This window comes from Cherax quadricarinatus, chromosome 34 (genome assembly GCF_038502225.1).
Source record: "Cherax quadricarinatus isolate ZL_2023a chromosome 34, ASM3850222v1, whole genome shotgun sequence".
In the NCBI taxonomy this organism is placed as follows: Eukaryota; Metazoa; Arthropoda; class Malacostraca; order Decapoda; family Parastacidae; genus Cherax; species Cherax quadricarinatus.
In genome coordinates, this window is record NC_091325.1 from 19,107,435 (window position 1) to 19,124,769 (window position 17,335).

The following is a 17,335-nucleotide window of genomic DNA, read 5'->3' on the forward strand; positions in this document are numbered from 1 at the left end:
GTCGTGGCTTCATATTCACAATTTCAGCCTATCTTTCCTTCACCATTCAATAGGATCAGGTGGGTAGGCCTACTTTGTTTATTCATTCTGCATAAATAAGAAATAGAAGTGAATCATTACCACATTGTTATGCAATACCAACAAAATGAGGAATAAAACACATGTGACAACCATTGGTGTTTTAATATCTTCGTGTTTCATCTCTGTATTGAACTGAAGACGCTAATGGTGGGCGAAACGTCTTCAATTAAAGACACCCAGGTGTTGTGCATGTGTCTAATTTCTAAGCTTGTCAGTACTGTATAACAGTATCGTAATGATTCCCTTCTGTTCCACAGAAGTGCAGAGAAAATATTCAGAGTAGGCCTACCCAGCAGATCCTATAGAAAGGTCTATTTTGAATGATGAACAAATCGCGAGTGATATTCAGTTTTTAGAATCATCTGCTGTGAATTTCTGTTAAGAAAACTTGCTCATAAAACTACGTGATGAAACACTTTAATTAAGAATTAAACCCGTGGGCAATACCTAACCTTCTTCTGGAAAAGTTTCGCCCACCAGTGGCTACACGAACATATCAGGATTGATGGGCTGAACATATCGGTTCCAGGTTGAGGGACTGATTACCTCAAACTACTCCTCATCTTCCACCGTTCTTCTCTGAATTAGACTGATGAAGCCTCTGTCTGGCGACACATCTCCACAACAAAGATACTCAAGTGTTGAACAAGTGTCTCATTCATCAGCTTGTCGAATGGTTCGTGGTGTCAACCATCCACAGGATGGTTCGTGGTGTAAATCATCCACATGATGGTTCGTGGTGTCAACCATCCAGAGGATGGTTCGTGGTGTCAATCATCCACATGATGGTTCGTGGTGTCAACCATCCAGAGGATGGTTCGTGGTGTAAATCATCCACATGATGGTTCGTGGTGTCAACCATCCACAGGATGGTTCGTGGTGTCAATCATCCACATGATGGTTCGTGGTGTCAACCATCTACAGGATGGTTCGTGGTGTCAATCATCCACATGATGGTTCGTGGTGTCAACCATCTACAGGATGGTTCGTGGTGTAAATCATCCACATGATGGTTCGTGGTGTCAACCATCTACAGGATGGTTCGTGGTGTCAATCATTCACATGATGGTTCGTGGTGTCAACCATCTACAGGATGGTTCGTGGTGTCAATCATCCACATGATGGTTCGTGGTGTCAACCATCTACAGGATGGTTCGTGGTGTCAATCATCCACATGATGGTTCGTGGTGTCAACCATCTACAGGATGGTTCGTGGTGTCAATCATTCACATGATGGTTCGTGATGTCAACCATCTACAGGATGGTTCGTGGTGTCAATCGTCCACATGATGGTTCGTGGTGTCAACCATCTACAGGATGGTTCGTGGTGTCAATCATCCACATGATGGTTCGTGGTGTCAACCATCTACAGGATGGTTCGTGGTGTCAATCATCCACATGATGGTTCGTGGTGTCAACCATCTACAGGATGGTTCGTGGTGTCAATCATCCACATGATGGTTCGTGGTGTCAACCATCTACAGGATGGTTCGTGGTGTCAATCATCCACATGATGGTTCGTGGTGTCAACCATCTAGAGGATGGTTCGTGGTGTCAATCATCCACATGATGGTTCGTGGTGTCAACCATCTACAGGATGGTTCGTGGTGTCAATCATCCACATGATGGTTCGTGGTGTCAACCTTCTACAGGATGGTTCGTGGTGTCAATCATCCACATGATGGTTCGTGGTGTCAACCATCTACAGGATGGTTCGTGGTGTCAATCATCCACATGATGGTTCGTGGTGTCAACCATCTACAGGATGGTTCGTGGTGTCAATCATCCACATGATGGTTCGTGGTGTCAACCATCCACAGGATGGTTCGTGGTGTCAATCATCCACATGATGGTTCGTGGTGTCAACCATCTACAGGATGGTTCGTGGTGTCAATCATCCACATGATGGTTCGTGGTGTCAACCATCCACAGGATGGTTCGTGGTGTCAATCATCCACATGATGGTTCGTGGTGTCAACCATCTACAGGATGGTTCGTGGTGTCAATCATCCACATGATGGTTCGTGGTGTCAACCATCCACAGGATGGTTCGTGGTGTCAATCATCCACATGATGGTTCGTGGTGTCAACCATCCACAGGATGGTTCGTGGTGTCAATCATCCACAGGGTGGGTAAGGCGTGTAAAATCATCCACCCAAACACTTATTGGTCTCTCTCTCTCTCTCTCTCTCTCTCTCTCTCTCTCTCTCTCTCTCTCTCTCTCTCTCTCTCTCTCTCTCTCTCTCTCTCTCTCTCTCTCTCTCTCTCCCTCTCCTTCAGTGTAATATAAAAATAATTCTTCCCAACCCCTTGTGGATGTTCACTTTCTTTATTCACTTTCTTATTTGTGTTTCATCACAATAAAAGCTTTCAGTTTGAACTCTTTGACGTTTTAACGAAAACACAGAAGGTTTTTTTTTTTTCCTTTCTTCTGGAAATCAGCTAAGTTTCTTCCTTTTATCTTTGCTGATAGCAGAATAACACACATGTCTGATAGCAGGCTAGCACACACACCTCGTACGGTGCAACTGTCAGCAAGCTAACACACTTTTCATACTGTGCAGCTGTCTGCAGGCTAACACACACCTCAGATGGTGCAGCTGTCAGCAGGTCAACACTTCTTATGGTGCAGCAATCAGCAAATCCTCACTTCAGATAGCGCATCTGTCAGCTGGTCACTTCAGATGGTGCAACTGTCACCTGGGCAGCGCCACGGATGATGCAGCTGTCGACAAATCATCCCCACAGAAAGTGCAGCTGGTCGCTTCAGATGGTACAGGTGTCAGCTGGTCATCTCCACACATGGAGCACCTGCTCCTCTGAAGATGTTCACAAAATCTGAAGCACCATATAAATACTCTTTACCAAGTTTCGTGATATAAAACAGTACTGAGATTGAACGTACATGAACACTTAAGCTGTACTGTATCTGTTTCACTTCTCGATATATAATTCGTAACACACTGACCATCTTCCACCAGGTTTGGGTGTCCCCAGAAGAGTATACAGTCACCAGTGTCCATTCAACACATGTCTTGACAGAAGTGCACATGTCATCACAGTTTAAATGACCTTGTGACCTGTAGCATCCTCACACATTCCTCAGAGAGCAGACAATTTACTTTCCACCACAATAACACAACATCCCCACCCATCCTTGAGAGTGCAGGCACTGTATTTCCCTCTTCCAGAACCACAACATCCCCACCCATCCTTCAGAGTACAGGCACTGTACGTCCACCACAATAACCACAACCTCCCCACCCATCCTTCAGAGTGTAGGCACTGTATTTCCCACCTCCAGAAGCGCGAACATCACAAATGTGTCTAACACAAATGTACTTCACACATAGGTGTCTAACACAAAGGTTCACATAATGACATGTGTTTCATACAATAATGTATTTACGCGAAGCACTAAACCCGTGTCGTCATTCACCTCCGGTAAGACTTCGATCCCCCGTTTCTTGGTTACAGCAAGATAATTACAGCAGTTTGATTACAGATAGATACAGTTTTAGGTACTGAAGTGGGAGCATCTAGAAAATAAAGAATGTCACGTCATTGCTAGTAACTAAAATTTTATCCCTAAATTAATGCTAGCAATTATCAAAAATAAGAAATAAGAAAATAAGTCAATTTATTGCTAGAAATAAGAAAAAATACTTCAGTTTATTGTTATGAATAAGAAAATACGTTATTTTATTGCTAGGAATAGTTAAAAATGATCCTTAATCGCTAGGGATCATCAACTATTAATCATTTAATTGCTAGAAATACAAAAAAAAAAAAAAAAAACTTGCTAAGAATCATGAAAACTAAATCATTTAATTGATATGAATCATGTTAACTAGATTATTTAATTGTTAGGAATCACTAGAACATCAGAGGTGTCGATAATTTTGTGTCCATCGTTAAAAAACAGCCTGTATATAGCGAGCTACAGAATCAAGAGCTCTTAATTAATACGAGGCCTGGTATAGCGGGGCTTATCGAGAATGCTGAAGAGGTCATCGACTTGTAAATGAGGTAGGTAACTGAAGCAAATTCTTATGGTAGATTTAATGTGAGTCGGGCCGATACACGGACGGGGGGAATACAATTCACTGCAGGGAGCATTAATAAGCTATGGTAAGCCAGTACGTTATCCAGTGGATCAACGCAAGTAAGTATATTTAGGTACATGTGTACATAAGTGCAATTATCATACACAGTGTAAATTACCTAATAAAGTATGTATAGGTATATACCAACTAGGTATATACCTATGCATGGCAGGATCACAGTTCGTCCGTGTTCGTTCTTCTGTTTATTCACTGATAGTCGTTCATTACGATTTCTCTTGAGTTTATAGACTTTATGGCTTTCAGATGTGCCACGAAAGCTTCTGGTGCTGTGGAAAAAAAGACAGTAGGTCACATTATAAAAAAGTTAACATGGATACCATTGTTGTGACCACATTGTACAATGTTTACAGTCTTGTCATTACGATTTATCGCATCGTGAGTGGGAAACATTGGGTGTGTGAGGCAGGATTCGTCGATAGGCTTCATGAAACGTGTTTCCGACTACAGTAAGGAAAAGACTTCTTGCAGAATTTATTTTTTTATTGGTTCTAGTAAAAGCTTGTTCTGCACCGTGTCTTTCCTTCACATAGGCCAGTAGGCCTACCGTACTACAATGTCCATCTTTCGTAGGATCTTGGAAGGATTTTAGTCTACCCAAGATTATAGTTTCAACACACCTAAGCTGACGACACTTCACGACGTTCCATATAAATAGGCTAATCCTCCCTCTCCTTGTGGATCTCTTTCTGACTTGAAGCCCATTGCATGAGCGAAACGTTACCGGTAAGGCTCTCATTATACTGCGTCTCCGTCTCTTTTTGTCCATCGTGTCCATATTTCAAACCAAATACTACATTATCTCGTATTATCAGGTCACATCATCACATTTGCAAAGATAACCTTCAGAGCAGAAAGTGGAAAGTAAATCTACTCCCAGAAAGTAATTAACATATATGATAATCCGTCTACCCAAGACGCTGATGTAAGATAGGTTCTCACATCGCAAAGTTAACTAGAAAAGTTCCTCATACGAACTGAAAGATACTTTTTAATCCATTATAGTTCCTCTCTTTCATTTTATGATAGCAACTTTTCTGAACAGATAACTGTGGTATTGATAATTTTTAAAAGATCGTAGAATGCATGATTTGGAGTTCACATACATGCCTTAGTGTACACATACACATACCTTGTTCACATACATGCCTTAGTGTACACATATATGCCTTAGTGTTTCACATACATATTTCACTGGTGTAAACACACACACAGGTCTTGGTGTACAAATATGCCTTGACGCACACACACACATGCATACACACACACACACACACACACACACACACACACACACACACACACACACACACACACACACACACACACACACACACACACACACATTAGAGAGACAAATGACAATTCAATTCAGATGTGACATCAGGAGATTCAAAGTCAGGCGCAGACAAGGGGACGGTAAGCAACAACGGAGACATGCCGTACACGAAGGCCCTATCAGACCCACGTGGGGCCAGGGAAAAGACGATGAGCACACTAAGATCAAACGACAGGTCCGAAGACAATGAAGGTATGCTATATGCAGAGATTCTAACAGCCAACTGCAGTAACAAGGGACAGCTGGTCAGGAAAGACAGTTCACTGAGAATAGAAGTTTCAGATATGACAGGGACTGAAGGCAAGAACATGTCAATGGAAGGAAATAAAATGCCTCAGAGGAAGCAGATGGAGACTCAGTGGGAGGAGGAAAGGGCGAGGTCAGTTTTTGTGTACAGGCTCCAAGAAGCCAAGGGGGCCAACTTTGAAGAAATAAAACAGGAGGAGAAAAAAATGATTGAAGGCATCATGAGAACAATAGGGGAGGGCAATATGACCCAGGTGACAAATTTTCAGAGAATTGGGTGGTTTGCGAGTGGAAGGATACGGCCTCTCAGAGTAACTTTCAAGGAAGAATCAGTTCGAACCAGGATTCTGCAAGAGAAAGCAAGACTGAGGGACAAAGAGGGGTACCAGAGAGTATACCTCGACCGCGACAGAACACAAGAAGAAAGGACTACACTGAAAGAGAGGGTACAGAGACGCAAGGAGGAACGAGAAGCAATGAAAATGAGCAGGACCCAGACACAGGAGGAAGGGCAAACACACCCCACAGAATCTCCCACCAAAAGACTCCACCCGCGACATTCCCAACGCAACTGAGCAACCTACACTACAACCCACTCACTGTTCCCTCTGCCACCAACCCCCATATCACAAACCTCACCCCAACAGCTGTCCCTTATGGGCATTCTGACCCCACCCCCATCAACACAAACCCCACCTACACCACAGCCCCATATAGGCCCCCACCAAGGCTCTCGCTCCCCCAACCCCAATATTCTTGCATGACCACAATGATAGAAAAGAAACTAAAGGTTTGGTACACAAACGCGGATGGAATAACGAATAAACATGAGGAGTGGAACGAAAGAATCAGTGAAAAATCCCCAGACATCATAGCAGTCACAGAAACAAAACTCGCTGAGACAATAACAGACACAATCTTCCCAACAGGATATCAGATCCTGAGGAAAGATAGAAGGAGTAGAGGGGGAGGAGGGGTTGCACTGCTCATAAAACACCGATGGGGATTTGAGGAAATGGAAGGCATGGACATGATTGGAGAAAGAGACTACATTGTAGGTACAATTCAGTCCGGAGAACATAAAGTAGTCATTGGAGTGATGTATAACCCACCACAGAACTGCAGGAGGCCAAGAGAGGAGTACGAAGAAAACAACAGGGTGATGGTGGACACACTGGCTGAGGTGGCAAGAAGAGCTCACTCGAGCAGAGCAAAGTTACTGGTAATGGGCGATTTCAACCACAGGGAGATCGACTGGGAAAACCTGGAGCCACATGGGGGTCCCGAAACATGGAGAGCCAAGATGATGGATGTGGTAAATGAAAACCTCATGCATCAACATGTCAGGGACACAACCAGAGAGAGAGGGGAAGATGAGCCAGCAAGACTGGATCTTGTGTTTACCCTGAGCAGTTCAGACATTGAGGACATCACTTACGAGAGGCCCCTTGGAGCTAGCGATCATGTGGTTCTGAGTTTTGACTATATAATAGAGTTACAAGTGGAGAAGGTAACAGGAACTGAAGGGGACAGGCCAAACTATAAAAGGGGGGACTACACAGGTATGAGAAACTTCCTGCAGGAGGTTCAGTGGGACAGAGAAATGGTAGGAAAATCAGTAAACGAGATGATGGAATATGTGGCAACAAAGTGCAAGGAGGCAGAGGAAAGTTTTGTTCCCAAGGGAAACAGAAATAATAGGAAGACCAAAACGAGTCCTTGGTTTACCCGAAGGTGTAGGGAGGCAAAAACTAAGTGCAACAGAGAATGGAAAAGGTACAGGAGGCATAGGACCCAGGAAAACAAGGAGATTAGTAGAAGAGCCAGAAACGAGTATGCACAGATAAGGAGGGAGGCCCAGCGACAGTATGAAAACGACATAGATCGAAAGTCAAATCTGACCCGAAACTGCTGTATAGCCACATTAGGAGGAAGACAACAGTCAAGGACCAGGTGATAAGGCTGAGGAAAGAAGGTGGAGAACTCACAAGAAACGATCAAGAGGTATGTGAGGAGCTCAACACGAGATTTAAGGAAGTATTTACAGTAGAGACAGGAAGGACTCTGGGGGGACAGACCAGATGGGGACACCAGCAAGGAATACACCAACAAGTGTTGGACGACATACATACAGATGAGGAGGAGGTGAAGAAACTGCTAAGGGACATCGATACCTCAAAGGCAATGGGACCGGACATCTCCCCGTGGGTCCTTAGAGAGGGAGCAGATATGTTGTGCGTGCCACTTACCACAATCTTCAACACATCCCTGGAAACTGGGCAACTACCTGAGGTATGGAAGACGGCAAATGTAGTTCCCATTTTTAAAAAAGGAGACAGAAAAGAGGCACTAAACTATAGACCTGTGTCATTGACGTGTATAGTATGCAAAATTATGGAGAAGATTATCAGGAGGAGAGTGGTGGAGCACCTGGAACGGAACAGGAGTATAAATGCCAACCAGCACGGATTCACGGAAGGCAAATCCTGTGTCACAAACCTTCTGGAGTTTTATGATAAAATAACAGAAGTAAGACACGAGAGAGAGGGGTGGGTTGATTGCATCTTCTTGGACTGCAAGAAGGCCTTTGACACAGTTCCTCACAAGAGATTAGTGCAGAAGCTAGAGCATCAGGCGCATATAACAGAAAGGGCACTGCAATGGATCAGAGAATACCTGACAGGGAGGCAACAACGAGTCATGGTACGTAATGATGTATCACAGTGGGCACCTGTGACGAGCGGGGTCCCACAGGGGTCGGTCCTAGGATCAGTGCTATTTTTGGTATATGTGAACGACATGACGGAAGGGTTAGACTCAGAAGTGTCCCTGTTTGCAGATGATGTGAAGTTAATGAGGAGAATTAAATCTGATGAGGACCAGGCAGGACTTCAAAGAGACCTGGACAGACTGGACACCTGGTCCAGCAAATGGCTTCTCGAATTTAATCCTGCCAAATGCAAAGTCATGAAGATAGGGGAAGGGCACAGAAGACCACAGACAGAGTATAGGCTAGGTGGCCAAAGACTGCAAACCTCACTCAAGGAGAAAGATCTTGGGGTGAGTATAACACCGAGCATGTCTCCGGAAGCACACATCAATCAGATAACTGCTGCAGCATATGGGCGCCTGGCAAACCTGAGAACAGCATTCCGATACCTTAGTAAGGAATCATTCAAGACACTGTACACCGTGTATGTCAGGCCCATACTGGAGTATGCAGCACCTGTTTGGAACCCGCACTTGATAAAGCACGTCAAGAAACTAGAGAAAGTACAAAGGTTTGCGACAAGGTTAGTTCCAGAGCTAAGGGGAATGTCCTATGAAGAAAGATTAAGGGAAATCGGCCTGACGACACTGGAGGACAGGAGGGTCAGGGGAGACATGATAACGACATATAAAATACTGCGTGGAATAGACAAGGTGGACAAAGACAGGATGTTCCAGGGAGGGGACACAGAAACAAGAGGCCACAATTGGAAGTTGAAGACACAAATGAGTCAGAGAGATAGTAGGAAGTATTTCTTCAGTCATAGAGTTGTAAGGCAGTGGAATAGCCTAGAAAATGACGTAGTGGAGGCAGGAACCATACACAGTTTTAAGACGAGGTTTGATAAAGCTCATGGAGCGGGGAGAGAGAGGGCCTAGTAGCAACCGGTGAAGAGGCGGGGCCAGGAGCTAGGACTCGACCCCTGCAACCACAAATAGGTGAGTACAAATAGGTGAGTACACACACACACACACACACACACACACACACACCTATGTAAATGTGTCAAGATTTAAGCTTTGAAAACAATTCACATATCAGAGAACAACAATAAACATTTCAGTACTGAACACAGGACAACAAATTCACTGAGGTAGGCCTACAGGCTTGCACTAACCACATCCAACTCACACCTAACCACACTCATTCACGTTTCAATGATGGTGCTACCTGGCAGGCAAGAGGTAGACAGTTGTTTACAGCATTAAAGCCTCGACTAACAAAGCTTAAGCAGCAGTTGGAAAAACGCAAGAGCGTGTGCCAGGGCTTGAGTTGACGCAAGAAGCTTCACTTACCATTACTGTAGGGTATTATCCCAAGAAATGAGCTCCTCATAGCTCAGTAGCGTTGTTATAGCAGAGATAGCTCCTCACAGCTCAATACATTACTGTTTGAACAGGCTGCTCATAGTTCAGTGCAATGACTTGGACATTCAACCAAAGGACCTGGATGCAGTTTTGTGCAGGTGGTGATACATGTTACTCTGTTACACCTGTTCCTACTCACCTAGCAGTAACTAAGATAACAGGGTGTTAACCATGCTCTGTATGGCATCTTGATGGCAGTAGTTTGCCTTATAATCAGCTGGGCTTAGTGATTTTTAAGGTGTAAACAACACAGACGTAGATAGATAAGATTTATGGAGACGTTTTGCCCGTAGAACAGGCTCCTACAGGCGATACGTCTCAGTTAACTCCTCTCTGCAAATCGTTTCGGTCTCTTCCTCTTACCAACCTTGCAGCATTTGTCTCAGAGATGGTAAAAACAACGCAAATTCACATATATGGAAGCATTTGATGGCGACGTTTCGCTCATGCAGTGAGCTTTTTTTCCAGTAACACGTAGTTTTTATAAAAAATGTTGGTAGGATTACCGAGAATATGTTAGGTAAAAGGACACAGGTGCAAATAGTGCAACATTTTTTTATTGTGGTAACGTTTCGCTCTCCCGAGAGCGAAACGTTACCACAATAAAAAAAATTCATTAGCTGCAAGTGCCTTTTTACCTAATAGTCTTTATAAAGCCCACAGAATGGGCGAAATGTCGTCGCTAATCAGTAACTGAATTTGTCTCACAGACAAAACTTGTAGACGAAAGTTTCTCAGTTAACTACAAGGTTGAAAATTATATTTTTAATAATTTTTGAAGATGCAGTATATGCAAAATATTAATACATTATTATTATTATTATTATTATTATTATATATATATATATATATATATATATATATATATATATATATATATATATATATATATATATATATATATATATATATATATATATATAAATGTATATAAAGGCTTCAAGGAAAAATATTTGGATTTCTTCCTGAAGCCGTTTGAATATTCCACTTCCCCTACCACCCCATCTTTTCATATTTATTTTTTTTACTAATAGGAATATTTTATTACATAATATATATATACATATATATATATATATATATATAATATATAATATATATATATATATATATATACATTTACTAAAAAAGAGAAGAAGAAAAACTTTATAAAACTGGGTTGTTTAAATGTGCGTGGATGTAGTGCGGATGACAAGAAACAGATGATTGCTGATGTTATGAATGAAAAGAAGCTGGATGTCCTGGCTCTAAGCGAAACAAAGCTGAAGGGGGTAGGAGAGTTTCAGTGGGGGGAAATAAATGGGATTAAATCTGGAGTATCTGAGAGAGTTAGAGCAAAGGAAGGGGTAGCAGTAATGTTAAATGATCAGTTATGGAAGGAGAAAAGAGAATATGAATGTGTAAATTCGAGAATTATGTGGATTAAAGTAAAGGTTGGATGCGAGAAGTGGGTCATAATAAGCGTGTATGCACCTGGAGAAGAGAGGAATGCAGAGGAGAGAGAGAGATTTTGGGAGATGTTAAGTGAATGTATAGGAGCCTTTGAACCAAGTGAGAGAGTAATTGTGGTAGGGGACCTGAATGCTAAAGTAGGAGAAACTTTTAGAGAGGGTGTGGTAGGTAAGTTTGGGGTGCCAGGTGTAAATGATAATGGGAGCCCTTTGATTGAACTTTGTATAGAAAGGGGTTTAGTTATAGGTAATACATATTTTAAGAAAAAGAGGATAAATAAGTATACACGATATGATGTAGGGCGAAATGACAGTAGTTTGTTGGATTATGTATTGGTAGATAAAAGACTGTTGAGTAGACTTCAGGATGTACATGTTTATAGAGGGGCCACAGATATATCAGATCACTTTCTAGTTGTAGCTACACTGAGAGTAAAAGGTAGATGGGATACAAGGAGAATAGAAGCATCAGGGAAGAGAGAGGTGAAGGTTTATAAACTAAAAGAGGAGGCAGTTAGGGTAAGATATAAACAGCTATTGGAGGATAGATGGGCTAATGAGAGCATAGGCAATGGGGTCGAAGAGGAATGGGGTAGGTTTAAAAATGTAGTGTTAGAGTGTTCAGCAGAAGTTTGTGGTTACAGGAAAGTGGGTGCAGGAGGGAAGAGGAGCGATTGGTGGAATGATGATGTAAAGAGAGTAGTAAGGGAGAAAAAGTTAGCATATGAGAAGTTTTTACAAAGTAGAAGTGATGCAAGGAGGGAAGAGTATATGGAGAAAAAGAGAGAGGTTAAGAGAGTGGTGAAGCAATGTAAAAAGAGAGCAAATGAGAGAGTGGGTGAGCTGTTATCAACAAATTTTGTTGAAAATAAGAAAAAGTTTTGGAGTGAGATTAACAAGTTAAGGAAGCCTAGAGAACAAATGGATTTGTCAGTTAAAAATAGGAGAGGAGAGTTATTAAATGGAGAGTTAGAGGTATTGGGAAGATGGAGGGAATATTTTGAGGAATTGTTAAATGTTGATGAAGATAGGGAAGCTGTGATTTCGTGTATAGGGCAAGGAGGAATAACATCTTGTAGGAGTGAGGAAGAGCCAGTTGTGAGTGTGGGGGAAGTTCGTGAGGCAGTAGGTAAAATGAAAGGGGGTAAGGCAGCCGGGATTGATGGGATAAAGATAGAAATGTTAAAAGCAGGTGGGGATATAGTTTTGGAGTGGTTGGTGCAATTATTTAATAAATGTATGGAAGAGGGTAAGGTACCTAGGGATTGGCAGAGAGCATGCATAGTTCCTTTGTATAAAGGCAAAGGGGATAAAAGAGAGTGCAAAAATTATAGGGGGATAAGTCTGTTGAGTGTACCTGGTAAAGTGTATGGTAGAGTTATAAGTGAAAGAATTAAGAGTAAGACGGAGAATAGGATAGCAGATGAACAAGGAGGCTTTAGGAAAGGTAGGGGGTGTGTGGACCAGGTGTTTACAGTGAAACATATAAGTGAACAGTATTTAGATAAGGCTAAAGAGGTCTTTGTGGCATTTATGGATTTGGAAAAGGCGTATGACAGGGTGGATAGGGGGGCAATGTGGCAGATGTTGCAAGTGTATGGTGTAGGAGGTAGGTTACTGAAAGCAGTGAAGAGTTTTTACGAGGATAGTGAGGCTCAAGTTAGAGTATGTAGAAAAGAGGGAAATTTTTTCCCAGTAAAAGTAGGCCTTAGACAAGGATGTGTGATGTCACCGTGGTTGTTTAATATATTTATAGATGGGGTTGTAAGAGAAGTAAATGCGAGGGTCTTGGCAAGAGGCGTGGAGTTAAAAGATAAAGAATCACACACAGGGTGGGAGTTGTCACAGCTGCTCTTTGCTGATGACACTGTGCTCTTGGGAGATTCTGAAGAGAAGCTGCAGAGATTGGTGGATGAATTTGGTAGGGTGTGCAAAAGAAGAAAATTAAAGGTGAATACAGGAAAGAGTAAGGTTATGAGGATAACAAAAAGATTAGGTGATGAAAGATTGAATATCAGATTGGAGGGAGAGAGTATGGAGGAGGTGAACGTATTCAGATATTTGGGAGTGGACGTGTCAGCGGATGGGTCTATGAAAGATGAGGTGAATCATAGAATTGATGAGGGAAAAAGAGTGAGTGGTGCACTTAGGAGTCTGTGGAGACAGAGAACTTTGTCCTTGGAGGCAAAGAGGGGAATGTATGAGAGTATAGTTTTACCAACGCTCTTATATGGGTGTGAAGCATGGGTGATGAATGTTGCAGCGAGGAGAAGGCTGGAGGCAGTGGAGATGTCATGTCTGAGGGCAATGTGTGGTGTGAATATAATGCAGAGAATTCGTAGTTTGGAAGTTAGGAGGAGGTGCGGGATTACCAAAACTGTTGTCCAGAGGGCTGAGGAAGGGTTGTTGAGGTGGTTCGGACATGTAGAGAGAATGGAGCGAAACAGAATAACTTCAAGAGTGTATCAGTCTGTAGTGGAAGGAAGGCGGGGTAGGGGTCGGCCTAGGAAGGGTTGGAGGGAGGGGGTAAAGGAGGTTTTGTGTGCGAGGGGCTTGGACTTCCAGCAGGCATGCGTGAGCGTGTTTGATAGGAGTGAATGGAGACAAATGGTTTTTAATACTTGACGTGCTGTTGGAGTGTGAGCAAAGTAACATTTATGAAGGGGTTCAGGGAAACCGGCAGGCCGGACTTGAGTCCTGGAGATGGGAAGTACAGTGCCTGCACTCTGAAGGAGGGGTGTTAATGTTGCAGTTTAAAAACTGTAGTGTAAAGCACCATTCTGGCAAGACAGTGATGGAGTGAATGATGGTGAAAGTTTTTCTTTTTCGGGCCACCCTGCCTTGGTGGGAATCGGCCAGTGTGATAATAAAAAAAAAAAATATATATATATATATATATATATATATATATATATATATATATATATATATATATATATATATATATATGTGTGTGTGTGTGTGTGTGTGTGTGTGTGTGTGTGTGTGTGAGTGTATATATAAACATACACACAACTAAAAATTTAAATAGACCTAAAATAAGACACAGGTGCAATAGTTAGGTACCTTTATGTTTTCAACAATAAGGATACCTAACTGTTGCACATGTGTCTTAATCATCAACTTGTCGGTATTTTATACCATTTACATCATATCTAAAATATACTGAGCAGGCGATATATACACTGAGGTTCGTCCTCTTATTGTGTATGCACGCTGATAGCTTTTTAAATTACTATTTTAGAAGTTAAAGTATTTCTGGACATATGGTAGTTACGTGAAGCCTTAATGACCCTCGTGGAGACGATTGGCTGTCAACCCCCATTAAGCTATTTTCAATGTTTGGTTGGAGACAGGCTGTTTGGACACACAAGATATATACTGCTCCTTAGGTGGCTAATGTTTGTTGCATCACTGAGATGCAATGTCACTGTCACTAACACATCACTGTTATGCAATGATGCTGTTATGTCTCGGTGTAAATTGTTTAAGCTATCTTCTAACTCATCTGCTTTTGTTATCGAGAATATTCTCCTTCGTGGATTATGGATAAGAGATAAGATCAAATTTTGTTGAGATTTTTGACCTGGACGATTAGCCATGCAGAATAACCCAAGAAAGTCAATGCGCCATTGAGGACTGTCTGTCTTATTTCATAAGAATGGATTTCTTGTCCCCAGAATACGACCTACATCAGTCGCCTAACACCCAGGTACCTACTTACTTGCTAGGTGAACAGGGATAGCAGGTGTAAGGAAGCACGCCCAGTGTTTCCACCCAGCCGAGGATCGAACCACAAACACTCAGTGTGTGAGGCGAGAACGTTGCCTACCTGGCCACGGAACACCCACGTATGCATAGTCAAGATATTGGCTGAAGGAGGCATTTCGCCGCGAGTGTTTATGTCAATCCTGATGATTGATAAAGAAACTATAGACGAGCTGTTTTTGTTAATAAATGTATTGATTGTGCATATATGTCTTATTCCCACAATCACTCGGTGTTAACCTACTTGTAATTGTACAATCCTTTACATGTGTTCTGGCCAAGGAGGGAGAACACTATATAGATCAACAACTGCAACTCTGTTGCTAAATATGTATACGCTAGTCAAACTCTTCAATAGAAAATTAGACACATGTGCAATATCTGGGTATCTTCATTTATAGACGTTTCGCCATCCAGTGATTTCATCAGTACAAGGACATAATGTGAAGACTGTAGACTTGTATACAAAAGGTGAGGTAATCAGTCCCTCAGTCTTGGAGTTGGTGAAGAGCACAGTAGTCTTGACGATAATGGTGTTCTCTTCAATACCATGGCTGAGAGACTGAGTAATTTATCTTTTGTATATAGTTCCACAGTTTTCACATTATGTCCTTGTATTGTACTGATAAAGCCACTGGATGGCGAAACGTTCACAAATAAAGATTCCCAAATGTTGCACATGTGTCTAATTCCTCATCGTGTCGGTGCTGCATACCATTCACGTACATTTTCAAGGGAAAGGTTGCATCTTACCCTTGTGATCACTACCTATTACCTTCTCTTCCTCAAGCTTGCCTTACCATGGTCTAGGATTACGTTCTACCCAACTCTCTGCCGCTAGGAAAGGGTAATCCATTATCTTCAACCCTTGTTATCCCCTACAAAAAATGGCCACCAGCACAACTTTCACATGGGTTGTGACAAGGTTATATTTCAACATGCATACAATTAGTATTTATTTAGTTGTTGATTAACTGGCGTGTGTGCTCTGTCATGATGAATATCAGTTTACTTACAAACACCTCAGCTGCTTTTGTCAGATCCTCACATGTAGAGTAGTACGAGGACACATACTTTCTATTTCGATTTTTTCTTTGTTCAAGTATATTTAAGGTCAAATACACTTCCTGAACTATGTCATGATAGACACTGGTACAGCAGAAAATAAATTGATCAGCTACACTATTCTGTACCATTCGTGAGTTCCAAGAGCACAATTTTGTTATTTCATTGCACCCATCTTATAAATACATCAGTGTGACAGATGCTCAGTGATTTATCTTCGCAGGCAGATGTTTGAGCGTTCCGAGAGTATGACTGACCGGAGAGTGGGATCCATCACCACCAAACACCGTCACTGCCCTGACCTCTACCACAACTGAGGCGCTCTCTCGCTGCCTCACCGGGTGTCACTGATGCTGCCTCTCTCTCTTATCCCTAGCATCACCACTCCCCCAGTGTCACTGATGTTGCTTCTTTCTCTCATCCCCAGCATCACCACTCCCCCAGTGTCACTGATGTTGCTTCTCTCTCTCATCCCCAGCATCACCACTTCCTCAGTGTCACTGATGATGCTTCTCTCTCATCTCCAGCATCACCACTTCCTCAGTGTCACTGATGCTGCCTCTCCCTAACATCACCATCTTAATAAAACTACATAAAACACAGCATGTTTTTACAGCAAAGCTCTAAACATTGTATCAGCTTCCAAACAATGAGAAGAATTTCCTTTCCCATAGTAACAATCCTAAACTTTAAGTTTTTAACTGCACACTAAACAAAGTACACGCAATGCACACATGCACGCTACAAAATCCCTAATGTATACACATACTCTTCACACACACACACACACACACACACACACACACACACACACATACACACGTCCCATTTCGTGTGGAAAAGATTTACAGTACACTCTGGAGAGATTGTAAAAGGAAAATAGCTATATGGATAACTTTAAGTTCCATGGGTAACTTAATCCACTCCTGATATCCAGGTAATTTTTTCCAGCTGGGGATCCCAGTAAGTTCATAACTTGAATAGTTTTAAGGCGACTGGAAAGATATAATCTTCAGCTGTAAAATGGGTCCAAAAAACTAATATAATTTGTCATACAAGTGATCCATTCTTTAATACGTATTCTTATAATTAAATATATTAAAATATCGTTATATTGTGTATC

General features: G+C 42.1%; 1 protein-coding gene across 1 annotated transcript in view; it reads right to left on the reverse strand.

Moving 5' to 3' along the window:
* The window catches only part of LOC128693656 (adenosine receptor A2b-like), a 316,224-nt gene extending 299,684 nt beyond the window's left edge, over positions 1-16,540 (reverse strand). Inside the window, exon 1 of the mRNA XM_070091211.1 lies at positions 16,164-16,540. The gene's annotated coding sequence lies outside the window, so the exon portion shown is untranslated. The remainder of the gene's footprint in view (positions 1-16,163) is intronic.
* Positions 16,541-17,335: the final 795 nt, after the last annotated feature.